The 27,283-nt window shown below is 48.4% G+C and overlaps 1 protein-coding gene across 1 annotated transcript in view; it reads left to right on the top strand.

Moving 5' to 3' along the window:
• Positions 1–27,283, top strand: part of CDH23 (cadherin related 23) — a 393,840-nt gene that overhangs the window by 43,021 nt on the left and 323,536 nt on the right. The window lies entirely within an intron of this gene.

Here is a 27,283-nt window from a genome sequence, read left to right as displayed (position 1 = left end):
TCCTTTCCCTTCGCATTTCTTTACCTCCTCTAGTATTGAACCTCCAAAGTACAGTTCACAGGCATTAAGGACCTCAGACCCAGAATCCCTTGTGGATCCACCTCCTCCCCACCCACCTCAGTCCCTATCCCAGGAGAGAAGCGTCTCTGTCCTCTCTCAGTCACAGATATGCTTTCTAGTTGATGCCAGAAGTTTCTGGCCCCTTGAAAAGCCTCTTTCCTCTAGGCCAAGGCAGACAACGGAGGCCAGGGGAGGTGGAAACACCCAGTGGGGAAGGAATAGGCCACCTCCCCAACCCCAGGAGAGCGCTGGTAGGACAGGGGCTCCAGTGCTCGGGGCACACAGGCCAGGCCACACTGCTGGGCAGCTGAAGGGCCAGGTTGTCGCTGATGCCTGGTGGTTTACTTCAGATTTCTTATTTCCAGAAAGACCTGGGGACTCAACAGGAAAAGCCCAGTGTGGCTGGAGACTCGGGGGAATAAAGCATCACAGCGATCTAGGGAAAGCCAAGGGAGTAGGTGGTTTCAGGTGCCCGAGTTGAGCAAATTACAGCATTTGGGGCTCTGGCATTTGGCCCTAAGTGTCCTGACAGTTAAATCCAAAAGGGAGCCTTGCTGAAGTGTTTCCAGGCAACAGAGCACGTGCCCATTTATCTAGAGAGGCAGTTCTCCCTGGAAGCAAATCTCAAGCAGGAATTGATCATGTGGGTCTTGGTACTAAAGGACATCGAGGAGTACAGTCCATAGTGTCTTCCAGGAAGGTTTTGCCGGAGATCTGAAATGCTGCTCACCTGTCCTGACACTGACCGTGGAGGAAGGCAGGGGCCTAATGATAAATCACCACACAGCAGAGATTCAGACTCCCTGTGGGGCTGGGCTGGGGCCATGCTTTCTGTGAAGTTCTCTTGATAGGGTCTAGTCCTTCAATTCAGTTCAGTCGCTCAGTCATGTCCGACTCTGCGACCCCATGAATCGCAGCACACCAGGCCTCTTTGTCCATCACCAACTCCCTGAGTTCACTCAGACTCACGTCCATCAAGTCAGTGATGCCATCCAGCCATCTCATCCTCGGTCGTCCCCTTCTCCTCCTGCCCACAATCCCTCCCAGCATCAGAGTCTTTTCCAATGAGTCAACTCTTCGCATGAGGTGCCCAAATTACTGGAGTTTCAGCTTTAGCACCATTCCTTCCAAAGCAATCCCAGGGCTGCTCTCCTGCAGAATGGACTGGTTGGATCTCCTTGCAGTCCAAGGGACTCTCAAGAGTCTTCTCCAACACCACAGTTCAAAAGCATCAATTCTTCGGTGCTCAGCCTTCTTCACAGTCCAACTCTCACATCCATACATGACCACAGGAAAAACCATAGCCTTGACTAGACTGACCTTAGTCAGCAAAGTAATGTCTCTGCTTTTGAATATGCTATCTAGGTTGGTCATAACTTTTCTTCCAAGGAGTAAGCGTCTTTTAATTTCATGGCTGCAATCACCATCTCCAGTGATCTTGGAGCCCAAAAAAATAAAGTCTGACACTGTTTCCACTGTTTCCCCATCTATTTCCCATGAAGGGATGGGACCAGATGCCATGATCTTCGTTTTCTGAATGTTGAGCTTTAACCCAACTTTTTCACTCTCCTCTTTCACTTTCATCAAGAGGCTTTTTAGTTCCTCTTCACTTTCTGCCATAAGGGTGGTGTCATCTGCATATCTGAGGTTATTGATATTTCTCCCAGCAATCTTGATTCCAGCTTGTGTTTCTTCCAGTCCAGCATTTCTCATGATGTACTCTGCATAGAAGTTAAATAAGCAGGGTGACAATATACAGCCTTGACGCACTCCTTTTCCTATTTGGAACCAGTTGTTCCATGTCCAATTCTAACTGTTGCTTCCTGACCTGCGTACAGATTTCTCAAGAGGCAGGTGAGGTGGTCTGGTATTCCCATTTCTCTCAGAATTTTCCACAGTTTATTGTGATTCACACAGTCAAAGGCTTTGGCATAGTCAATAAAGCAGAAATAGATGTTTTTCTGGAACTCTCTTGCTTTTTCGATGATCCAGCGGATGTTGGCAATTTGATCTCTGGTTCCTCTGCCTTTTCTAAAACCAGCTTGAACATCAGGAATTTCATGGTTCACATATTGTTGAAGCCTGGCATGGAGAATTTTGAGCATTACTTTACTAGCGTGTGAAATGAGTGCAATTGTGCAGTAGTTTGAGCATACTTTGGCATTGCCTTTCTTTGGGATTGGAACAAAAACTGACCTTTTCCAGTCCTGAGCCACTGCTGAGTTTTCCAAATTTGCTGGCATATTGAGTGCAGCACTTTCACAGCATCGTCTTTCAGGATCTGAAATAGCTCAACTGGAATTCCATCACCTCCACTAGCTTTGTTTGTAGTGATGCTTTCTAAGGCCCACTTGACTTCACATTCCAGGATGTCTGGCTCTAGGTGAGTGATCACACCATTGTGATTATCCAGGTTGTGAAGATCTTTTTTGTACAGTTCTTCTGTGTATTCTTGCCACCTCTTCTTAATATCTTCTGCTTCTGTTAGGTCCATACCATTTCTGTCCTTTATTGAGCCCATCTTTGCATGAAATGTTCCCTTGGTATCTCTAATTTTCTTGAAGAGATCTCTAGTCTTTCCCATGCTGTTGTTTTCCTCTATTTCTTTGAATTGATCGCTGAAGAAGGCTTTCTTATCTCTCCTTGCTATTCTTTGGAACTCTGCATTCAGATGCTTTTATCTTTCCTTTTCTCCTTTGCTTTTCGCTTCTCTTCTTTTCACAGCTATTTGTAAGGCCTCCCCAGGCAGCCATTTTAGGACTCGGCAACCTATCTGGTATAACTGTCCCCTGCTCAGGCTGTGAAATCACACCCTCACAACTGCCATGGGTGACCTTCAAGATGCTTCCTAACCTTTCCAGAGTGGGACACACCAAGAAGGACAGACACTATCCTGCCATGGGGCCAGAGCAGGTCCTACAGATTCTCTGGTGGGTAGGATTGAGCTTTGGTGGGAGGGGGCAGGACAGGGAGGTGGCGAGGGTCTGGGCCAGCCTCACTTTCTTGGGGTTTCAGTGTTTTAACAAGTGGTGTGACTGTCGGGAGGCCTCCCAGTGGGTGCTCAGCCCTGCCCCCCCCTCATTCCCTTCTGTGCTCCATCCCCAGCATCCTCCACAGACTTGGGTACCCATCGGCCCCCTCCTTCATATGGCACCTTCATCCTGGCACCTGCTCTCACATGCAGGTTTGCCTTAATAATTACAGCCGTGGGAAGGAGAACTCCCCACCCTTCCCTGGGCCTCCTCTGTCCTCAAGGGCTCAGCCTTTTGTGTGAATTAGCTGATTGAGTCCTCCTGGCAGGCTGTGTGGTGGTGTGGTTATCATTCCCATTCTACAGGCAAGGACACTGAGGCCTAGAGTGTTTACTTTGTAGTCATGGTACTGGGTGAAGCAAAAATTACTGTTGGTGCATTTGCTAACTTACACATATCATCTGTGTCTCCACATTCACACTACTGCACACACGTGTGCACACATACACATGTGCACATGCATGCACACACCCTCTGATGTGCACACTTTTGCATCTCCGCTGTCTGAGCTCCCAGAGAGTCGCTGGCTCCTGTCCTGCAACCTACATGCTCCTGTCAAACCCACGGTTCTGGGATCCTCTGTTTCCCCACACCTCCCACGACCACGGGGTGTGGCTGTGGTTCTCCTGGGGCCTGTGCCTGGAAGTTGGGGGAGAGGGCCTGTGGCACAGCGGTCCCATTACTCACAGGTGGGAGGATGTGAGAACAGTCGGGCCACTCTTGAAACGTCTCTCCACGTCGTCCTCATTAATAACTGTAATGCCAGCATCACTCGCTCTTAAATAGCCTCATTTATCAACAAGCAATTTGCCGTGGCGAGGTGGCAGGGACGCAGATAAGCAGACGGGGCCGAGGTGCTTGCAAGACACCTGCCAAGTATCTTCCTTTCTCCTCCTCCATCTCTAGAGCAGTGGGAGGAAGAGGAGGCGATAGGTAGGAAACTCAGTGAAAGGAATATTCCAGCCTGTAGAGAGGCTCACAGACTCGCCTATTTTTCTAAACACAGAGGACTTGGCCGGTATGCGACAAGCATGGCTGCTGGCAAGACTGTTTCCTCTGGGCCCCAGAGCTTGTGTGGCACTCACAGGCAGTCCTCTGTCCTAGAGACACATGCCTGTCTGACTGCCCCTGGGCTGAGAGTCAGGGGGTCAGAGCCCTGCTCTGCCACTTTCAGGTGATGACTTTGGGGACACCATTTAAGTGACGAGCCTGTCATCTCTAAACCTTAGCAGTGATGGTGAGCATCTCTGTCTTGTTTCTGGCCTTAAAAAGCTTAAGAAGTCCATTAAGTATAATGCCTGCTGTAGTTTTTGGTATCCAGATTCTACAGCATTGAGAAAGTTGCCTTTTATTCCTTGTTTGCTGGAGTTTTATTACAAATAGGTGTTGCTTTCAATCATATGCACTGATAGACTCTCCTTCTGTAAAATGGACACCTTGTAGCCATCATGGAGATTGAATGAATAATTTACACAAAATTTCTTATACACTCACCAGAGTTGTTACTTAGGAATTTATTTGGCTACAAGTTACAGAAAATTGGCTGACCGTGGTATAAACCAATGGGGGCTTGTGTCCTCCTTAGAAGGAGGCCTGAAGGTGGGTGGCTGCTGGAACCGGTTCACTAATGGATGAGCAACACCATCAGAAACCCAGGCTCTTTCTTTCATCATCCTCCCGGCAGTGACCTTTTGTCCTCAGCTGCCCCATCCTCAGACATTACCTCTGCCTCTTTATTCCAGGAAGGAGCCAAAGCCTTTTCCTTTGGCATGTCTTTGAGAAAACCTTCCCACTTGCTCCCACGAAGACCTCCCCTTAGATCTCACTGGCCAGAATCTGTCCAGGAAAGTGAGCTTGTTTGACTGCTTTAGCTTAGTCCTGATTCTGAGGCCAGGAATGGTTCTACCTCTCTGGAGTCATGTGTACTGCCCTGGCCGCCTGAAAAAAATGAAGTTGTGTGGGCAGAGAATGCTGTGTGGACAGAGAAGGGTGTGTGTGGAGTGGGCACGGTATCTGGACAGGCACATTGCCAATTGTCACTTGGGTGGTGAGGACTGGTTTGGAACCCACTGCTCTAGGTGCTTTCCAGGTGGCCCTGCGTCTTGCTTGCCCAGGATGCTCAGATTCTATGACAAAGCCAGGAGTAAGCTGGAGGCGTGGTCTGGACTTCTAATGTCAGGATACATGGACCCAAGCAGCACACCAAAGTGAAAGTCGCTCATTCGTATCTGACTGTTTGCAACCCCATGGACTATATAGTCCATGGAATTCTCCAGGCCAGAATACTAGTGTGGGTAACCTTTCCCTTCTCCAGGGGATCTTACCAATGCAGGGATCAAACCCAGGTATCCCGCATTGCAGGTGGATTCTTTACCAGCTGAGCCTCACAAAAAGCCACGGATAAATCGGACTTATTTTCCTGGAGTGCTAATTTTACTTGACACTGGAATGGAGAGAGAAAATTTTCATATAAAGATAAATATCATTACATTACAGAGTAGAGTGCAGAATTTATAGATTTTTAAGATAGGCCCAGTGGACTCTAAGCTCCTTGAAGACAGGAGCCATATCTGTCCTTTTCACTGTTATGTAGGCTCTCAAGTGCAGCTTTATTGAGTAAATAAATGAGGGAACTAAGATGCAAGTAAATGAAATATCAAACAGACTTTGAATTCATTTCATCTTTGGGATCTGCTTCTTTAGGCTGCACATCTTCAAAATCTCCCAAGATACAAGTTCACGTCTCCTCTTGTCTCTAGGGTTATTTTGGTATGAAGCGCTGAATTATTTGTTGGAGACTCCAGCACTCTGGGAATACAGAGGAGAGGGAGGCAGAGAATGCAGGAATATCAGAGAAGGCTTCCTGGAGGAGGTGGGCCTTGAGCTGGAAAAGAGGAGGAAGAGTATGCTTCTGTAGCCACAGGACCAGCCTAGAGCAGAGGATAGGAGGGGAGGGCTGAGATGGGATAAATGGGCCAGGCTTAACTGCAGTGATATGGCTTAAGGTGACCATACTGTCTACCAAGGTTTCCCCACGTATCATCTCATACCAGGCTTCCAACGGAGTAAGCTTAGTATCGTAATCCTCATTTTGTAGGTAAGAAACGGAGGCTTAGGACATAGCTGCAGTTACATAGTCAGTAAGGGGGAGACTCAACTTGAACGTGGCATGGCGAACACCAGCTCTGCTGTTCTTGGACCATATCTCACTGCCTCAGGCCAGGTTCCCTAGAAAGAGACTCTGAGATGAAGATGTGTATGCTGAGGTTACTGGGGTATACAGGCGTGAAGGGAGCAGGACTGGGCAGAGGGAGAGTCTGGGCTGTGCTGCCATTGCAATAGCCACCTCAGCTAATCCTCTGGGGAGTTCTGGGGCTGAGATGGTCCAGCTCCAGATGAGGGGCTGGATGAGGCAGGGGGCCGGGCCTTTGTCCCCTCCATCAGTCACTCACTGGGCACAGACTGTAACCTTGGGCCAGCTGTGTGCTTCATAGCCTCCCCTTCTTGGCAGATGCTAGTGCTCTTCCTCACACCTCAAAGTATATCTGTAACACATTGCTCCCTCTGCCTGGAATGGTCCTTTCCTTCATATTGACGAACTCCAGCTTATCCTCCAGGTTCACAGGCCATTTCCTTTAGCTCTAAAATCTGTTTGAAATAGAACAAAGTACAGGACAGTAGATGCTCACTTCTTTACAAAAAAAAAAAAGAGAGAGAGAAATAAAAATACATATACAGATATATCTGTATATATGTATACACACATACTTGCTTATGTATACATAATATAAACATATCTCTGGAAAGATACATAAGAAACTGCAGACAGCGGGTGCTTGCAAGGTAAGGTCCAAGTGGGTGGGGGCTTTTTGTGCCTTACAAAGTTAGAGTGACATAAATTACTCTAGTAAACTTAGTAAATAAATTTAGTAAGTTTAGTAAATAAGTAGTAAATTTAATAAAAGTAAAATAAATAATTATTAAGAACACAAAGAAGGAAAAGGATGGTTAAATCACTTGCTGGGGTAGGGCCTAGCTGCTTACCTTTCTCTACATGGCCTCTCACCACTGTAATTAAATAATTCCCGGTGTAACTATTTCTTTAGAGTCCATCTCCACCTCCAGACTGCAAGCTCGGTGAAGGCCGTCTTGTCCACCACGGTCACCCAGTGTGCTGCAACCTAGTGAGCAATTGAGGACTGGCCACGTCCTCAGCCTGGCTGCTGCTTCTCCTTCACCTCTCTCCTTCCCCTCCCTATGCATAAAAACAGCCTGCTTTCTTTCCAGTTTTGCTTATTAATGCTCTTTATGATCACTTATGCAACCAGCCTAGAGGCCCTTTGCATAATATATCCATCCTGTGTACAGGGTGGAGAGTCACTGCATACATAATGTGCAGGCATCTGCATTCCCTGGGCCATGGTCCCCACCCTTGTCTGTACCTTCCTGAGAATCTCAACTACTGTCCACTGGGCAGCTACCCCATGCCCTGCAAGAGACTCAGAGTCAGGCTCTCGAGTGCCAGGCATGGACTTGTTCTTTCATGGGCTGAGAGCATGCTCTGATAGCAGCCAGCACAAGCATCTTTGTGGGTGGGGCAGGGATGCCTCCCCACTCCTCCCACTCTACCTCAGGAGGTGTTTGAACTGAAATATGGAGGAGAAGGCATGTACTGGGAGAAAGGAAGGCCCTCCAAACAGGAGCTCTGGCCTTGTACCTTCTCCTGCACATAGGAAGCTATGAGTTTGGGTACAGTGCTCAGACAAAAAGATGGGAAATTTCACCCGGGAATGAAGGCTGCCCACCAGTCCTGGGCTTCCCGGTGTTGCTGCAGTAACACAGAGCTTTTTGCCCATGCTGCCCTGGCTACTTTAACATCCCTTCCTCTGTCACTTGGTTAGTCATTTGTCTCCGCCAGCTAATAGTGTACACCAGTGATTTACCACTTGCATTTTGTTCCCACACTGGCTTTATTTGGCCCACCCAGGGATTCTTTAAACCTCTGATTGGTTGCCGACACCTAAATACTGGGAAATTTTATATCGAAACGTGGATTTCCAGTTTCATTGATTGGCTCTGGCAACGATCAGACAGCTGCCCCCTTGAGATGAGTGCCCTGCAATTCAGCATAATCCCCACCTGAACTTCTTTGTTCATGCCTGTCTCCAGCCTGACTCCTAGTGACATCTAACTATGACTTTGTTGTTTCCTAAAGAGACTAATTAAATAACCTGAGTATGTCTTTGTTTCACTATTGTTCTTAAAAGGTGCTTTTGCTACATAGGAAATTCTAGGTTGGCATTTACTTCCCCTCAGCACATTAAAGATATCAACCTATTGACTTGGGCATCCATTGTTGTATTTTGGAAATTAATTCCAGTTTAAAATGTTGGTTCCTTGGTGGTAGCCTGTATTTCTTCTCTGGTTGCATTTAAGATGCTCTGTTTTTCTTTGGTGTTTCTGTGGTTTTGCTGTGATCTATCTGGTATTAATTGCTATGTATTTATCCTGCTTGAATTTCACTGGGTTTCCTGAATCTATAGATAGGAGTCTTTGGTCAATTCTAGGACATTAGCTCTTCAAATATTGCTTCTGTCCATTCTTTACTTCTGGAATCTCAGTTAAATGTAGGTTAGACCTTTCAATTTTATCCCTGTGCTTACCTTCTTGTTCTGTTTTCTATCTCTGATGCTCTGTGCTACATTCTGGATAATTTCATCGATTTTATCTTTCAATTCACCAGTTTTTTTTCAGCAGTGTCTAATTTTTAGTAAAACCAACACTTTCGAAACTTTAATGATCACAGTTATTTCTAGGAGCTCTATTTGATCCCTTCCTTACATGTACTTGCTCTTTGTTTCCACTGGCAAGCCCCTCATCTGTTTCTTGAAGCATAGTGAACATTTTATGTTTCATGCCTGATAATTCCAAGATTTAAAGTGGTTGAGGTCTGATTACTATTTTTTCTTCAGGTTTTCAGTCATGATATTTAGTGTGTGTGTGTATTTTGACTGCAAAATCCTCATTTGGTTGGCAGTGTGAAGGAGGGATTCTTTAAGACCCGAGATCTTTAGGTCAGTCATTCCAGAGAGGATTTGTATTTGTCTTATTAAACATCTAGGCTTGCTATTTGTCTGGGACCACTTTGAAGTGAAGTCGCTCAGTCGTGTCCGACTCTTTGAGATCCCATGGACTGTAGTCTACCAGGCTCCTCCGTCCATGGGATATTCCAGGCAAGAGTACTGGAGTGGGGTTGCCATTTCCTTCTCCAGGGGATCTTCCTGACCCAGGGATCAAACCCAGGTCTCCTGCATTGCAGACAGACGCTTTACCCTCTGAGCCACCAGGGGACACACAGACAAGGTGGATTCGGACTGCACATACATCTGCGAGCATCTTGTGGTCGTGAGTCCTTGTGGGCTGTGTTCCCCTTTCAGTCAGCACCATGGTTTCAGACGGGCATTTTGTTCTTTTCAAACACTCCAAGTTTGTGTGGGAGTACAGATTTATTTCCAGTTCACTCTTACACTGAGGGTGTGGTTCCTGAGCTCCCTGCTTTGGTGTGGATGGTTTTCTTCTAGACTCCCTACCCTGAATGGGCCCTGGTGGACTCTATCATTTTTCTCCTCTTCTCTGAGCCCTGGGGGCTCTGACAATGAAAACTCGGGTTTACGTCGTCCAGTAAATGCCCGCGAGGCATTAGGCAGCATCTCTGGGTCTCTCCCTTCACTTAGTATTTCTGGTCCCGGCTGGGGCTCTGAGAGAGCACCATTGTGTGCCGTGTGGCCTGGCTGTGGCTCACTTCTTCTCAATGGTGCCTTCATCCAAAACCTCTTATTCACCAACTCCCTGCCTATGCACAGCCCAGGAAACACCAGTCACACTGGGGCGCCCAGTGGGCGCATAGTTGAAGGGCAACAAAGTACCTTCCTGCAGACTTGAACCGAGCCTCAGCATCTGTTCACCACAAAAGGGCTTTGAACTATAGTCATGGTGGTTAATTTGCCTGAGTGGCCCTTGGGGGAGTCAGTTATTTATTTTTTAATAACCTAAACTAGGGTCAGAGTCTAAGCCCTTCACTTGCGATGCAACTAGAAACATTACATTTTGTTCTCTGAGGTTGTCTCATGTATTCTGTACAGCTTGTGGGAGGAAGGGATACAGCAAAGTTGAGGTAAAAGAGCACGTAATTGTGACAGAAGGGAGCAGGATTTTAGTCCTGACTCCGTCACTGTACAGGGGACCTTGACTAGCCCCGCCCACCCCTCTGTTTCAGGTGCCAGTAAGTAGCCCGAAGGCATTTCATGGTGTCTAAGGCTCCGTCCAGCTCTGACATTCTGTGATTCCCACTGGAGCCAAAGGACCCTCTTCTCCATGGGAGCACAGCAGGTCTGGGGGCCATGCTCAGGGGCTCTTTGCCCCACCGTACATAGGTTCCCACAGTGTCTCATCAGCCTTGGTGAGGTGGCAATGGGAGAGCAGCCAGTGCCTCCAGCATCTGCCTGGCAGGTGGTTGGAAACTGTCGCTGGCATCCCGCCATGCTCTCTGACCTGCTCTGGTGGGGAAGTGGTCCTCTGGGCCCTGGCCACCCAACTTCAGGCCCTGTTGCAGTGAAGAGCAGAGGGACTTAGAGGGCCCGAAATGCATGTCCTCTGCCTCCCTTTCTAGGTTTCTTGAAGCACCAGCAGGTTTCACAACCAATTTAAGAGGCAAGACCCTGCCAGAGAGAGAAAAAGGAAAGAGGCCAGAGTCTTGCCCCCAGGATTCCTGAAGTGAATTACACCCCAATATTCAGAGAATGGGGGCTCTGAGAGCCATGGGGGGATAAGTGTGAATGCAGAGCTGTGTGGATACCTTGTCTCTGGGCAGTGCCATGGCTGAATGGCAAGAGGACCCCTCTGCAGCCCTCCTGCAACTCTTCACTTACCTGTTCCCACCTCTCATCCACCAGTGTCCACCACTGCCACCATATGGGGCTGAGAGCTCCAGCTCTGTCCACAGGGGACTAGAAGGAAGAATCTTGGTTCCAATAGGAAGAGGATCTCCAAGGACTCCAGGAGTTTGCCCTCTGCCTAATTAAAAGATAAACATACCCAGTTAAAGAATATCTTCTCAGCTACATAGTCACCAGGCAGGTGGGCACTGGGAAAGCTGTCTGGCTCTTACTCTCTTTTATCTGCTCCTCAAAGAAAAGCAACAAGACATTCCTTGGGATGCCTATTAGAGACTGAGGATGAAGTCCTTGGCGTGGCTTTTAGCAGCGCAATAGCCACACTCCTGCAGACCCTAGAACCGCATCACCTTGTGTTTACGCAGCAATGCATTGATTCACTCATTCACTCACTTGCTCAATGGACAGTGACTGAGGGCCTGTCCTCTGCCAGGCACTGGGCCAGGATGTGGGGATCCGGGAAGGAACAGGGCCACAGTCCCTGCCCCCTCAGGCTGCTCACCATCAGGTGGAAGAGTCAGACCAGAAGAGCAGCCCCTCATTAGGATATAGGGTACAGACTGCTTTGGTTGGGTTCTGCTGTGGGGGCCTCAGAGCTTCTCTGGGATGTCCGGGATTTATGACGTGCTTCCTCTTCTGTTGTCTGGCCCGGCCTTTGCCCCAGCCTTCTAAGGCAGGAACAAGGCCAGTGAGGTGGCAGGAGTTGCTTAGATGACACAGATAGAGCCAGGAGTGGGACCTGGAGCCCCACACTGCACACGTCTGGGCTCATCACTCAACTGCACTGAACCACAGCTTCTTCACTATTAAGACAGCGTGTAGCCCTGGATAGGCCTGACTGGAGGTATGGTGGTGTGGACCTGGAATGTATCCAGGAAAGCACTTTCTAAGTGTTGGGTATCATGAATATGTTTAGATTTATTGTTTTTATCTCAGGTGTCGGGTGATCAGAATCTAGCCTGAGCGAAAAGTAGCTCACCTGCCACCCAGTTCAGGCGCCTTAGGTTCCCTAATCATGAAGCAGTGATTCCTAACCTGGCTGGCAGATGGGCAGTATCATCTGGGGGGGCTGTCTCAGACTCTGCCTCCTGTGTTCCCTTCTGTGACAGACACTCCAATAGACTCTTTGGATGAGAACAGCTTCCTTGTTTTTTTGTTCCTTTACTCGTTTGCTTATCCATTCATCCACCCACCCCCTCCAAGAAGAGATATGCCTGAAGTAGAACCAGCCAGAAATCTTCCTGGCCCAGTGTTTCTCCAGTTATTATTTCCTGAACCACTGATGTCCTTTGATATGCTCTTGGAAGAAAGAGTTTCTTGGCCAAATAAATTTGGGGAAAGCTGTATCTTTTCTACCACCTCGTGGAGCTCTTCACAATCCATGTTAATGTAATAAAGGCTCTGAGAGGTCCTGCAGGAAAGAAACTGATTTGCCTTTTTTTTTTTAACGCAATGTTCCCTAGACCTTTGCGTCCAAGCAGTGCTTTTCCGTGGGGTATCCATTAGCCTCCTAGGGAGTTAATGATTCATGAAATACACTTTGGGAAGCATTCCTTTAAGCACAAAATCTTTTTTTTAATTATAATGACTTTCATGGAATATTCATAAGATCTATTTTATATGCATCTGCCTCCTTACATAGGGATGACTCAACATTCAGCACTTTCTTGGCACGTCATTGAGCACATCACCGTGAATAGCACTCTGGGACGATGCGTTGTCATTGACAGGAGCGAGTGAAGGGACTTAGAATGTTTTAAGTTTTTACTTTACAGAAAGTTTTGATCTTTCCCTTTTGTGAGGAGCAGAAGCTGTTGATAATTTCTTCTTCCATGCATGCATTGTTCGTGTACCTGCTTGAGATACCCATGAATTGAAAATCCAAAGAACCAGTCTGATTATGATCGTATGTAAAGTGAGAGTAAACAGGCTCTGAGTGAGAACCTGACCATATCTCTCTTTTTCATAACGGGCTTAAAATTTGGTGCGTGGGTTTTATACCATGACCCTTAGCTGTTCAAAGACCTTTGGGACGAATTTCCTGCTTTTTATCTATGTTCTGGGTAAGTGAATGCGTGGGATGGGACTCTTGAATATGTGGAGTGTTACTAAAGCCCCAGCGGAGGACAGGCCTTTGTGAATCATTTGGGGCCACTACTGAATATGAACACTGTCATCAAGGTCAGCTTGTCATGAATTTGAATTCTGACTCCACCTCTTTTAGCTGTGTGGTCTTGGGCAAGTTGCTAAACCTCTCTGAGACCCAGTCTCCTCATTTGAGTGTGGGAATACCTTCTCACAGTTTGTGGTAGATATTAAAAGAGATTATGCCTGTGCAGTGCTTAACAGAGTGCCTCTCAGACAGTCAGTGCTCAGTGAATGGGACCTAGTGGCAAGGCCGGGACTGGGGTGAGACAAGAGAGATGTCCAGGGCACGGAAACTGGGGAGACACCCCGGCTTGTGCAAGCACAGGGTCAGCACTGAGGGAGTGCCGCCTTAGGTTCTGCATCCCGGCGCCTCTCTGGTCTCGCACCCTTGCTAGTGGGAAGCTGTCACTCACAGTTGTTCTCAGAGACTAAGGGCCTGGGAGGCCTCTGAGTGGATGCATCAGCCCATGCTCACCTAGACAATCAGCCCACCACCTGTAACTGCCTCCCCCCGAGGCGGCAGGTGAACCATAAGAGGACTGACCCCAGACGAGTAAAGGCATACCTGGGGAGGGGCGGGACAGAGGAATGAGCTGAATGGGAAGGCTTGCTCACCTGTGCTCTCCCAGGTCAGGAACCCCACAGAGCCCCGCCCCACCAACCCTGGAGTAGCGGCAGGGCCTCTGCCAGCTGGGCTGGACCCCACTTCCCTGCCAAAACGTTAAAAAACACAAACAGTGGCAAGAGCAGCATTTGCATAAATCTCATTAGAAAAAGTGCAAGTTTCATAAATCTTGTGATAAATTAGCACGATATCATTCTCAACGTGATGTATTAATTTTAGGGCAAAATGAATGGTGCTGTGATCATTGTGGGTAATTATGAGTCTCCTCAAAGAGGAAGTGATTTCTGGAGGGACTTTTCTGGCCTCCTTCACAGTGGGAGGCAGGAAGGGGGAGCAGGGGTAAGGGGAAAGGTGTCTTTCTCACCTGCTTTTCTGATTGCACCTTTCTTAGTTTCCTAGTCTCCTTTCCTGCTATTGAGAGGTGAAAAGAAGCAGCCCCTTGGATTTGTGGGCACAGGAGATTCTGAAACCAGGCCCTAAGGTCCAAATTCCCTTTGAAAATAATCCAAAATGACTGGGGTCCAGGCCCTGGGAAGGTCCAACCCTGTGGTTCTCAAAAGTTGTGGTTCCAGACCAGCGGGCTTAGCATCACCTGAGACCTTGTTAAAAATACAGATTCTGAACCAGAAACTCTGCCAGGGGCCTGTGAGTCTGTATTTTAAATAAGCCCTCCTGGTGCCACTGCTGAAGACTCAAGTTGGAGAACCTGTACTCTAAACCCAGTGATTCTCTACTCGGCTGCACACTAGAATCACTAGGGGAATTATAGCAAAATACTGATATCTGGGCCCTGGACTAAACCAATTAATTAAAAAAGAACCCTTTGGGAGTACGGCCTGGGCATCCTTATTTTTAGAAGCTACCTAGGTGATGCTAATATGAAATCAGGTAGGGGTTCACGGCTTTAAAGGCATAAATTTACTTCTTTTTTTAAGAAAATACTGGGACTTGGAAAATTTTGAACATGGGAAGGGGCAACAGAGCAAATAAGTTTTTCTTTTTCTACCCCCCCCTGTGGAATTGGCTTGAGTGGAATGATGTAGCTAGGGACCCACATGTTAGACACTGTGGAGTCCCCTGGAGTGGGGGTCATTGGGAAACTAGCTTCCCCGTTCACCAAGTGAAAGCACCACCTTGGCCGTGATTCCCAGTCTTACCGGCACATTAGAATCATCTGGGGATTTAGAACTTTCCAAAGGGTCGCTGTACCCCAGCGCAGTTAATCACAGCCTTAGGGGGTGGGACACAGGCATGGGGGTTATTTGAAAGCGCCAAGTCATTTCAGTATGCTGACAAGCTCAGGGACCACTGACCTGTGAGTTTTCCTATGAAGTAGGAAATTGGATTAGACCTGGCAATTGAAAGAATCTCAGGAATCATCTAGATCTTGGTTATCAACCTTGGCTGCCCTTTGGAGTCATCTGGGGTTTGTTTGTTTGTTTGTTTGTTTTTTGAGCATTCTTATACTTGAGTCCTTCCACAGAAACTCGGATGTACTTGATCTGGGGGATATGGCTGGGCCTCCAGAGTTGCAGAAATGCCACAGGTGATTCAGACATGTCGCCTGGCCTAAGACGCACAGGACTGAAGTGCCCCGTCATCTGCAGGAGAGGGACGGGGCGCCCTGACGATGCAGCCTGTTAGCAGAGCCTCACCTTGGGGTGGCTGCTCTCACCGGGGGGCTGTGCTGATAGGCGACAGTAGCCCGGATCCTCCTGAGGCAGGAAGAGTATGAGTGTTGGCACGATGCATGAGAGGCAGGAGGGGAGCACCAGGGTCCTCTGTGCAGCAAGGAATCAGCATGTGCCTGCAGGTGTTTGGATAATCTCTTCTGAGCCTTTGAGGGCTGGCAGTGCTCTCTTTATTTTAGTGATAATGTCATTCTTCCACATTTCCTTTTGTAACGTTAATTGAACAGCTCAATGAATTGAAAAGTTTCAGGAGAAAGGAAAAAAATACCCACCCCACTATTATCATTGTTATTAAATCTGGTAACTACAACTTGGCTTTCCTGGCCTCTGTGACAGGACTTCAACCCCCGTGAGCCAGGGAGCTGCAGCAAGGACTCAGAAAGGTCAAACAGAATATTCGGAAGCCCCTTTATTCATGGCTATTTCATGCTCAGGTTGGTGTTCTTGAGCAGAAAAGAATATCTAGTCTACCCTGGGCCCAGGCTGTCCACCCTTCGAGTCAGGCTCTTCTGGGAGTGTTTCAGCCAGCTTGGAAATCCTTGCCAGTGGGGCTGGGCCATCCATGCCCTTCCGTCCTCCACAGTGCCTCGGACATAGTGTGTGGCAAACAGAATCGCAACATCCTAGCTGGACAGGCCCTTCATGCAGTGTAGTGGGAAGAAGACTGGGGAGCCCAGGACTCACCTGGGCGTCAGCTCTGCCACCCGTAGGGGTTCACTGGGTGACGGTGGACGCTCCACTGAGCCGCCCAGCCCCACATCTCCTTTGGCTTGTTGGCCTCATCAATAATGTGAACGTGTGGCACGTGTACAGCTACCCCTTTCCCTACATGTCATGTGTCTTTAATGGATCAGAGCATCCTCCTGAACTGAGGGATAGCTTTGAAACCCTTCGCCACACAACGCCCATGACCTGGGGACCAGCCTAGCACCCTGGCAATTCGCCATGTTGGATTCGATTCTCCCCAAGGCCCTCTGTGCTCTGGCCATTAACGTCAGCCCCATCGTAGAGTCAGTGGGGAAAGGGAGGCTCAGAGAGGTGAGTAGCCCATGCTCAGTCACAGGAAATTGGAGGCTGAATGCTGTCCGCTGCCAGCCTTGCTAGTTCTGAGCCCCACTACTTCTGTCTCAACAAAGGGATTTCTCTGAGGCTGCCTTCCTCAAAACGTCTGTGTCCTTTGATTCTAGGTCCCAAGTGCCCCCACTGCCAAGGGCTCATCATGGGGGTCACAGCCTGTGCACCAGGGGGAAGGGAAAGAACACAGTTCCTCCTCCATCCTGGCTCTCACTAGATCCCAAACCCATGCTTTCATTCCCAGATGTGCGTGTGAAAGGCCAGGAGAAGCATGTGGCATAAGGGATGTGTGTGTAGGCCTGTCCGCTGGACTGTCCGCTCTGGGAGGGCAGGGACTTTGGTCTGTTTGGTTCTCTGTTGCCGAAAGTAGTGCCCAGCAGAGTGGGTGCTCAGGCATTGTTTGCTGAGTGAATGACTGAAGAACTGTAATTGTCTTATGGGGAGAAAGTCACCAAACAGTCCCAGCTCTGCCTTGTGTAAGCTATGTGACTTTGGGCGAGTATCAACCTCTCTGTGGCTCATAAGATCCTAGGGGATTCGAGTACATTGGTGTCTGTGACCAGGCCAGGCAGCCCTTGGCCGTGATGACTCTATCGTGGTTGTGCCAGTAGCAGAGTAGCCCTGGGATTCTGAGACTCAGCATCAGACCCCCTCAAATATTTAATGTCTTATCTTTCCTCTTGTGCTTTATTAATTTAAAATAACAGCCACGTGTAGCTCTGGCTCTTCCCCACCTCCGAAGACTCTGAGCTTACATCATCCTGCTCTGTTAAATGTCTCCTTCTGTTCTGTTGAATTAGCCTATCCCCTTGGCCATCAGACACCTGAGTGCCCAGGTGAGCTGGCCACCCCTTCGCTGACTCTCAGGAGGGACTCACCATCTTCCTGGCCAGTGATAAATGGGTCGTGGAAAGCCTGGGTGATGGAGGGGGTCCACATTTCCTACCTCAAGGGTGCTCACCTTCAGGCCAGCCAAGTAACCCAGGAGTCCAGAGCAGCCTGAAACATGGAGGGAGCCTGGGGGTTAGTCTCTGTGGAACGAGGAGAGGGAAGCCTCAGATTCCCCCAAAAGGCTTTGTGATTAAAGCTATGAGGGTGGTGGAGGGAAGGTGAATTTTGAGTCAAACAGACTTGGGTTCACATCCTTGCTGTGCCACCTTGGGTAGGTTATTTTACCCCTAGGAGCTTCAGTATTCTTATCTGTGTAGTGGGGATGCTAACCCCTCTCTATGGGGTTTGTGAAAAATGGATGACAGAGAATGAATGAAAACCACTGAGCATAGTGCCTGGAAAATAGTAGGTGCTAAATTAATGCTCATTTCCTTCCCCCAGGCAGTTCATATCATCTGTGCCAAGTAGACTGAGCTGTAGGAAAGAAAGGATGTGAAGAGGGCCTGTGGGCTTTGGTGTCAGAGTTACTTCCTTTATCTAGACAAAGGTGTTCTGATGAGTGTAAGGACATTGGCCAGTGCAGAGCTGGCTTGAGAGCAGGCCCGCCTCACATCTCACGCTGGTGTAAGGTGGGGCCCAGGACCACAAGATAACCCCCAAACAAAGCTGGCTCCTCTGAGGTCAAACCGAGTTCAGGACCCCTGGGAGTTAGAAGGAAGGAGCCTAATAGAAGCAGGAGAGTGGGGAGGGGAAAAACTAAGACAAATGAGATTATCCCCAGGAATCAAGGCACTTAACTGACCTGTCTGATCCCAGAGGGGAGACAAATGAGATTACAGGCTCCAAGGCCAGCCCAGTCTCAGGGAGGGGGCTGCTCATTCCATGGGAGACAGAGAGGGCAGGAGCCCCTGGCTCTGCAGATATCAAGGCCAGAGCAGCTAGGTCCCGCCAGACCAGGAGTGGGGGTGAGGGTCTCTCCTGAATGGGGTGGCCCTGGGTAGCAGGCTCATGGCCATGGGGAGGAGGGCAGTGGTTATTCTCAGAAACACCTGGGTATAACCCAGGGCTTATGACCTGGGGTTGGAGGCCTGCTATCTGCTGCTCCTTACTCACCCATACACAGCCCCATCTCAAGCAGCCAGCTTCCAGCCAGAACCTCTGCCCCTCTCTCAGTAAAGTGAGAAGGGGCTTTTTTGGTTCTCATTTCTGCTGTTATTAGTCTTTGTTTCTGAACTCATCTGTCTGATTCTCTCCCTCCTAACTGCCCTGAACCTGATAGGCACAGACTGCTGTTAATAGATACTTGGCCTCTGATTGGGAAGTGACTGTAGATCAGGGCTGATGTGAAGTCGTTATAAGTCACAGGTTGCAAAAGGTTTGCTCCCACATGCCTTGGAGGATCGACTAGCAGTGGCTGTATGGAACCCACTGTTGTGAAGGATCCTAAACTTGAATATAGACTCAAGAGAAAAGGGAGCTGTGATTGATTAGTAATGTCTGCTGGGGTAGGGGAAGGAGTGGGCCAGCTCTTCAGCCCCAAGAGCAGACTGATTGTCACGGAGGGGTGGGGAGAGTTGCCAAGTGTACCCCAGAACATCAGCCTCCAGCTTCAAGAGAGTGATGCCTGCTCCCTGTTGTGCAGAGTTACAGACGACAAATCAGGGAGCACAGAGGAGGGAGAGCTTCATGACAGAGGGGGCATTTGAGGCAGGTATCTAAGGGTGACTGAGAGTTGAGAGGCCATGAGAGGAGAAAGGGCCTTCCAGGCTCAAGGAACAGCCCCAGCATATGTGTAGGAACAGACAAGGTCCTGGTGTGCTTGAGAGGTGGCAGCAGTGCATCGGTCTGAGCCCAGGGCTATGGTGGGAACGTGACCGGCCAGGGAGTTGAGGACAGGTTAGGAGGAGCATTGGCCGTCCAGGAAGGAAGTTGGTTTGAATTCTGTGTGAACCGTGGCAGGTGTCTGAGAAAGGCGTGGCACAGTCGGAGGCTTGCCTTCAGCAGATGCTACTAGAAGGACAAAGCACGGTATACTCTCCTTACCCTTAATTCATTCTTTAATGCCCTCTCCATGTTTGGGGAACATAGCCTTCATCCTTCCCCCATCCAAAACATAAAAATAATATAAAAAGGCCTTGCAGCCTGCCACTTTCCTGCCTGAGTTTCTGGCCCACCCCTGGTCCAGCAGGTAAAGCCTCACAGCTCCCCAGGAGGGCATGACATGCCAATCCCAGGCCTCACCCCTCAGTGCAAATAACAATGATAACAATAACAGTCATCTCAGCGAGCAGCATGGGCCCAGCAGGGCTGCAAAGGAAGCTGTGATTGTCCCCCCCCTGTTGCCAGGAAGATGGATGTGGCCTGCTGCTAAGGGGCTGAAGCCACTGTGGGGATGTGTCTCCAGCCCTGTGCCGCCCGGGGAGGGGCATTTGCAGTCTGTTGGACAGATCCCTGCCCTGAGTGGGGTTCCTGGCCTCCAGAACGGGGTTCACTGCCTAAGGATGGGGCGCTTGGACCCTGGGATAGGCTACACTGCCAGTGATGGGGTACATGGCACCCCAGGTAGGATGCACTGCCCAGGATGTGATGCATGGCCCTAAGATAGGGTACTTGAACCCAAGGTGGGTACCTGATCCCAGGATGGGGTACCTGCCTGCCAGGATAGAGTCTTTGGCCCCAAGAATAAAGTGCATTGCCCCAGATGACCCCCAGGAGAGAGCACATGGCCTCAGGATAGGGTACAAGGCTGTCCCCCAGAGAATGGACCATCAGCCAATGATGCCCCAGTCTGATTCCACCTGCATCCAAAGCCAAGTGCTTCTGGTTTGGGCATTAGTAGGTTTTGATTAGCCGTGCTTTTCTGGGTCCATTAGTGTACATAATTAAGAGGTGGTTTGCTATATTCTCTTCTCTTGTCATGGCTCAGAGATCTTTGTGACTTTGGGGGGCTGTCTTTCTCCAACACCTCTCTGCAGTTGGCAGCGTCCATTTATTAACCCAATGACTATTTACTGAGTGCCTCTGTTATGCCAGCCCGTGTTAGGCTTAGGGATACAACAGGGAACATGGCAGGCTAGGCCGCTGCCCCCATAGAGCTAACATGAATGTGTGTGCGGGGAGGGAGGCAGATGGGTTGGGGCAGGTAGTCAGCCAGTCAAGTGGATAAACCAGATCATTTGAGATGAGGTAGGGGCTGTGAAGACAGTGACGTGGGGTGTGAGGACGCAGAGCAACATCTCTTTAGACAGACTCTAGCTACGTGATGGGGTATGTGAGTTACCTTCTCCGAGAAGGGAACTCATGACCTGAGAGGTGAATAATGAGTAGCATATAGTGACCTCAGGCTGGACCATTCCTGGCAGAGGACACAACCAGGGCGAATGTCCTGAGGCAGCTACAGAGTGTTCAGGAGCAGAGGCAAGACCACGGCAGAGGCGAGGGAGAGTACTTTGTGAGATGCAGTGGGAGGACTGTCTCGAGTCGGTTCACAGCGGCCTTAGATGTGATCTGGTTTAAGTTTGGGTTCTTTTTAAAAAATTTTTTAATTGTGGTAAAAGACACACGAAACTTACCATCTTAGCCATTTTAAAGTATACAGAGTGTCAGGTATGTTCCCAGCGCTGTGCGGTCAATCCCCAGAATTATTTTCGTCTCATAATACTGAATCCCGTAAACAACAGCTCCCATCCCTCACTGTCCCCAGCCCCTGGCAACCACCCTTCTAGACTCTGGCTCTGAGAGTGTGACTCCTTTAAGTATATCATGTGAGCAGAATAATACCACTGTTGGTCTTTTGGTGACTGGCTTATCAGCACAGACTTAGCATAAGGTCCTTGGGTTTCATCCACGTTGTAGCATGTGTCGGAATTTCCTTCCTTTCTAAGGCTTAATAATTTTCACTGGACATAGGTGCCCCAGCTGGTTTATTCATTCTTCCATCAGTGGACTCTTGGGTCGCTTCCACCTTTTGACCATTGTAACTAAAATGCTGCTCTGAACATGGGTATGCAGTGATTTAAGTTCTTCAGGGTTCCACGTTCCACCCATGAGGTAGGCTGAGCCCTCACCTGGGTTGGGTTGCTTCAGGGTGGAGGGGGCCAGCCTCTCTGGGTTACCCTTCCTGGTGAGGTAGAGGAGGCCAAGAACGGAGAATCCTCCAGAAGCACCGATTGAGCTGAGAGCCCTAAGACTGAGCCTTTAAATCATCCTGGGGCCAGAGGAGCTTTTCTCTGCATCCAAAATGTGAGCCATAAACCAGGCTGACTCACAGGCAGTACTCACTGGTCTGGTTGTTTATGGCCAGCATCCTTTCTGATTGGTTGATGCCTGTACTGTGCCTGTTGTTAAATATTTGAATATCACCCTGCTATAAACCAATCTCAGAACTTCTAAACCTGGCTGTGTGTCAGAATCTCTTGCAGGGAGAATGGAAGCTGCTTTTCAAACGTTCACCCTCTAGGCTCCCTCCGCAGCCTATCAAGGAGCAAGGCTTGGGAATCTGTATTGTAACAAGCACACTGGGTGATCCTGATGGCATAGCCTTAGGGGGTCTTATGAAGCAGAAGCAGGTCTTGTGATGAGAGTTCAAGTACAAATACTTTGTCAGGGAGGAGAGTCCAGGAAACACAGGTCAGGGAGTAAGAATATGAGACTGGGAAGAGAAGGAAGTCATAAAGATGCTTCATCAACCAAGTCACCTCAGTGGGCAAGTGGCCATGAATCCCATGGGGGAACTTCAAGAGCTGGTTTGGAAAACAGCCTTTGAGGTACCCCCTGAGAGATGAGGGGTCTAGGACATTTTTCTACCAACTCTTTATCTGCCATCTTTTACCAGTCATTCATTGAGTGCTCTACCAGAGGCATTAGTTCCCTGGCATAAACAGGCCTGTCCTGTGTATGGTTGAAGCAGTGTCTGGTGGTCAGAACCCTTCAGGACTGGCAGGTGGTGGTGAGGCGGGTATGTGTGGCAGTCGTATGTAAGGCATAGTGGGCAGGGTACCAACGGCATCGGCTATGGAGGGCTGCCGAGTTCCCATCACTCCACACACAAGGAGTGGTAAGCCCCTGTGAAACAATGGTTAGCCTTCTTACCACTGAGGAGAGCTTGAGCAACCTCCGGGAGTTGGTGATGGACAGAGAGGCCTGGCGTTGCTGCAGTCTATGGGCTCGCAAAGAGCTGGACACGCCTGAGCCACTGAACTGCCTGACCACCGAAGAGAACTTCAAGTCTCATCCATTGTTGGCAGAAATGTAAATGGCGTGATTACTATGGAAAACAGCTTGGTGGTTCCTCAAAGAGTTAAGAGTTTCTACAGGACCCAGCAATTCCACTTCTAGAAATATACCCACCCCAGCCCCAGAATTGAAAACAGGTGTTCAAACAAAAACTTGTCCACAGGTGTTCATAGCAGCATTATTCACAGTAGCCAAAAGGGGGAAACAACTCAAATGTGCATCAGCTGATGATATGGGTGAACAAAATACAGCATACCATACAGTGGGGTAGTCGTCACACTCAGGAATTAAGTGCTAATATATTAGCACAGGGAACTCTGGTCGATGTTATGTGGCAGCTTGGTTAGGAGGGGGAGTTTGGAGAGAATTGATACATGTATATGTATGCATGTCTGAGTCCTTTTGCTGTCCACCTGAAACTCTCACAACATTGTTAATCACCTGTACTCCAATAAAAAATGAGAAGTTAAAAATACTAATACATGTTACAAACGGATGAACCTTGAAAACATTATTGTGAGTGAAAAAAAAACCCCAGCACTTACTGTATGATTCTATTTATATGAAATATCCAGAAAATTTGTAGAGACAGACAGTGTGGATTAGCAGTTGCCAGAGGCTGGGGGAGGAGGGAATGGGGAGGAATGCTAACGGGGTGGGTTTCCTTTTGGGGTGATTAAAATGTTCTGGAAACAAACAATGGTGATGTTTACACCACACTGTGAATGTACTGCATGCCACAGAATTAATTAAAATGATACACTTTATATTATATATATTTTACTACAATTAAAAACAAGAGCTCCAGGTATTGCATAGCCTGAGTTGCAGGGTGCACCGTTTCCCAGGTGGGAAACAGTGCCAGGATCCCACAGCCAGAATGGTTCTCCTGAGGGGCTGCTTCCGGGGGCACTGAGTGGGAGTTGGGCCCCACAGCTTGCCCCTCTTTCCTGTCTGAATGGTGCAAACAGAGGTTGCTGGAAGCCTCCCTAATGGGGAAATGAGTCTTGTGTCCTGGAGAGCCAAAGCTAGGCCTGGCTTCTACAGAATGGCAGGCTAGCTGGGCGGGGGAGTATGTTCCTAGCAGGAAAATTGCGAGGCGTCTTGTCTTAAATATAATATCAAATTGGCACCTTTAATTAGTACACTTAGAAAAGGTCACTAGCAATTACCTGGGATACAAAGAAGGCGTGAGCAGGCAAGAGCCTGTGAGGAAGCCGAAAAGGACCATTTTGAGCAGCACATAATTGAGGGGAAAGTGGATAAAAGTCCAGAAAATTACAGGGTGGGTGACAGCAGCTGATGGCCCCATCCCTGTCCTGCCCAGCGCCCCCCTTCTTGGGAAAGCCTGAGCATCAGGCCTGGGAGAGCCATTTGGGATACTGGGCCAAGTTGTGTGACCTTGGGTTGGGGGCCAGAGTGGCCTTTCTGAATCCCATGGACTGGCTGGGAGCTTGGCCCCATATTCTCCACCTGGGCTGGGCCCTCAAGGAGGTTGACAAGCGAGATTTCCAGTTCAAGGGGCTACCATGGACTTGCTGATGTATTGTGGACAAGCAGGGCCCCCATGGGCCTCAGTTTCCTAGTGTTGAATCTCCCCAAGGCCTTGGGAAGTAGCTGTATTCCTCACACTTTGCCACTAAAGGACCCCTGAGGATATCAGAAAGGAACCAGGTATCCCCGGAAGTCAGCAGGAGGCTGGAAATTCTTTTATGGTTTTAGATTATAGCTTTAAAAATGAATTAAATATTATACTTGCATTATATTCCCATTTGTCTTAGTATAAAACAGTTGCTTGTCACCGAGTGACACAGATGCTTTGGGGAGATGTGCTTGGTTTTTCTATGACTTCGCATATCTCCTCGTTCCCCTTCTAGGAAGGAGCACTGTAATGGGAGTCTGGAAAATTGAGCTTAAGCCCTGACTCTGTTGCTCACTGTTGTACTTTGGGCAAACTGCTAAATGCTTCCAGTTTTTCCACTTTTACAATGGGAAGGGAACTCCCCAAAAGATCTCGGATTTTTTTTGTTCCATGATTCCACTCCTTCCGCTTCTTACCTCCTCTCATCACCTTGGATGCTGCCATGTCCTACTCTGATGTGTGATCTTAGAGAGCCTATTTTGCCTTTCTGAGCCTCAACTTCCTAATCTGTATAATGGATGGGGAAATGACTACCAAACAGAGTTGTTGAGGGGATTTACTGAAAGAACCCATGTGAATGGGCTCGCATTTCATGTCTGGCATTTCATAAGAGCCCAATGCTTGCCCAGTATCTTCTTTTTCTGAGTCACTTAGGGCCTGATAGAGTCATGTCCATGGACGTCCTGAATCTTGAGTTCACATATCAAGTGTTGAGATTTGTAAGATTGTGGAAACAAATGTGGGCACTGGGCCAGAATGCCTGGGCTTTGAAGTCCTACTCTGCCATTTGCTAACTGTGTGGCCATGGTAAATTACTTAATCACTCCGTTACCTTATTTGTTAAGTGAGGAGAATAACAGGAAAGATTGAATTAGATATTACACAGAAATCCTTAGCCAAGTATCTGGAATGTGGTTAGTGCTCCAGAATACTGGTTCTCATTGTCATGTTAGAAATTCTTTCCAAAGTTGACTTAGAAAAGCTTATCAGCATTCTTTTCTAAAAATCCCAAGTTTTAAATCCTTCCTTCCTTAGCTAGATCATCAGAGCTATTCAGTAAATATGAGAGTCAGTATATAGGGCAAAAAGAGTGTCCATCCCATTTTATAGGGTAAACTGAGGCTTTGAAAGAAGTGATTTGCTGAAGGCCATGGTTCCAACCTAACTATGAGGATCAGATGGAAACTGCGGACCCTCCCTGCAGAGAATGACACACTGTACACTCAGAACATTTTGCACAGTTCTTGGGGGTTTAAGGACCTCTTGAAGCTACAGTCACCACCTAATCCAATGCCTGGGACCTCCTGGTTTTAGCACATCTCCTGGGACATGCCTCAGTTCAGTTTAGTTCAGTCGCTCAGTCGTGTCCGACTCTGCAACCCCATGGACCGCAGCATGCCAGGCTTCCCTGTCCATCACCAATTCCCAGAGATTATTCAAATTCCATTGAGTCAGTGATGCCATCCAACCATCTCATCCTCTGTCATCCCCTTCTCCTCCTGCCTTCAGGCTTTCCCAGCATCAGGGTCTTTTTCAATGAGTCTGTTCTTTGCATCAGGTGGCCAAAGTATTGGAGTTTCAGCTTCAGCATCAGTCCTTCCAATGAATGTTCAGGGTTGATTTCCTTTAGGATTGACTGGTTTGACCTCCTTGCAGTCCAAGGGACTCTCAAGAGTCTTCTCCAGCACCACAATTGAAAAGCATTGATTCTTTGGCACTCAGCTTTCTTTATAATCCAATTCTCACATCCATACATGACTACTGGAAAAACCATAGCTTTGACTAGATGGACCTTTGTTGGCAAATATCTCTGCTTCTTAATACGCTGTCTAGGTTTGTCATAGTTTTCTTCGAAGGAGGAAATGTCTTTTAATTTCATGGCTGCAGTCACCATTGTTTCCATTGTTTTGCCATGAAGTGATGGGACTGGCTGCCATGATCTTAGTTTTCTGAATGTTGAGTTTTAAGCCAGCTTTTTCACTCTGATCAAAAGGTTCTTTAGTTCTTCTTCACTTTCTGACATAAGGGTGGTGTCATCTCCATATCTGAGGTTATTGCTATTTCTCCTAGCGATCTTGATTCCAGCTTGTGCTTCATCCTAGAAATAATGAATGCCTCAGTCCTAGACAAACTTGGGTGGTTGGTCACCCTACCTGAAGGCTACCTGAGGGGACTGCTGTAAACCCCAGGGGAAGGTGACCTACTCTAAGACTTCTTACGCAGGGTTAGGCCAGGCATTCTGATGTCCAGGGTGGCCTCTGGCCAGGGCTTTGTCTCTTGGTGAAGGCAACACCTCAGTCCTCTAACTGGACAGGAGCTAGACTTTGTCACCTGGTTTTAGACTGGAGTCCCCTGACGCTGCTGCAAATCTTCCTAACCTCTGTGTATTCCAGTGTACACCACACAGCCAGCACCTAATCACTGTTGAATGAGTGCCAGGTTTGTAAAATTTTCTGAATTATAAAATATTGCTTCCATTTGGAAAAGACAGAAATCCAACTCTACTTAGGCAAAAAAAAAAGGGGGGGGGGGATGATTCATTAGCTCACATGGCTGAGCAGTCCAGGAGATAGAGCTAATATCATGTATAGTTGACCGCAAACCCTCAAACCATTAGGAATCTCTCTCCATGTACCATTTGGCTCTGTTTTCCTCCTTGTTGGCCTCATCCTCAGCCAGGCTCTTCCTGTGGTGCCAAAGATGGCTGCCAGCAGGACCAACCCCAGTGGAAGAAAAGCACCTCTCCCCTACTTGTTTCAGTAGAAGTCCCAGGTTTGGTTTGATTGGCTAGTTTGGGTCACATGCTCATCCCTGAACCAATCACTGTGATCAGGGAGATGCTGTGCTCTGATTGGCTAGGGCTAAGTAGTGTGTCCATCTTGGAACATAAGAATGGAAGGGCTGTGGACTTGTGCTCATCTGAGCTACATGGA

This window comes from Oryx dammah, unplaced genomic scaffold, assembly GCF_014754425.2.
Source record: "Oryx dammah isolate SB20612 unplaced genomic scaffold, SCBI_Odam_1.1 HiC_scaffold_6, whole genome shotgun sequence".
Lineage (NCBI taxonomy): Eukaryota > Metazoa > Chordata > Mammalia > Artiodactyla > Bovidae > Oryx > Oryx dammah.
This window is presented reverse-complemented; position numbering and strand designations above follow the sequence as displayed.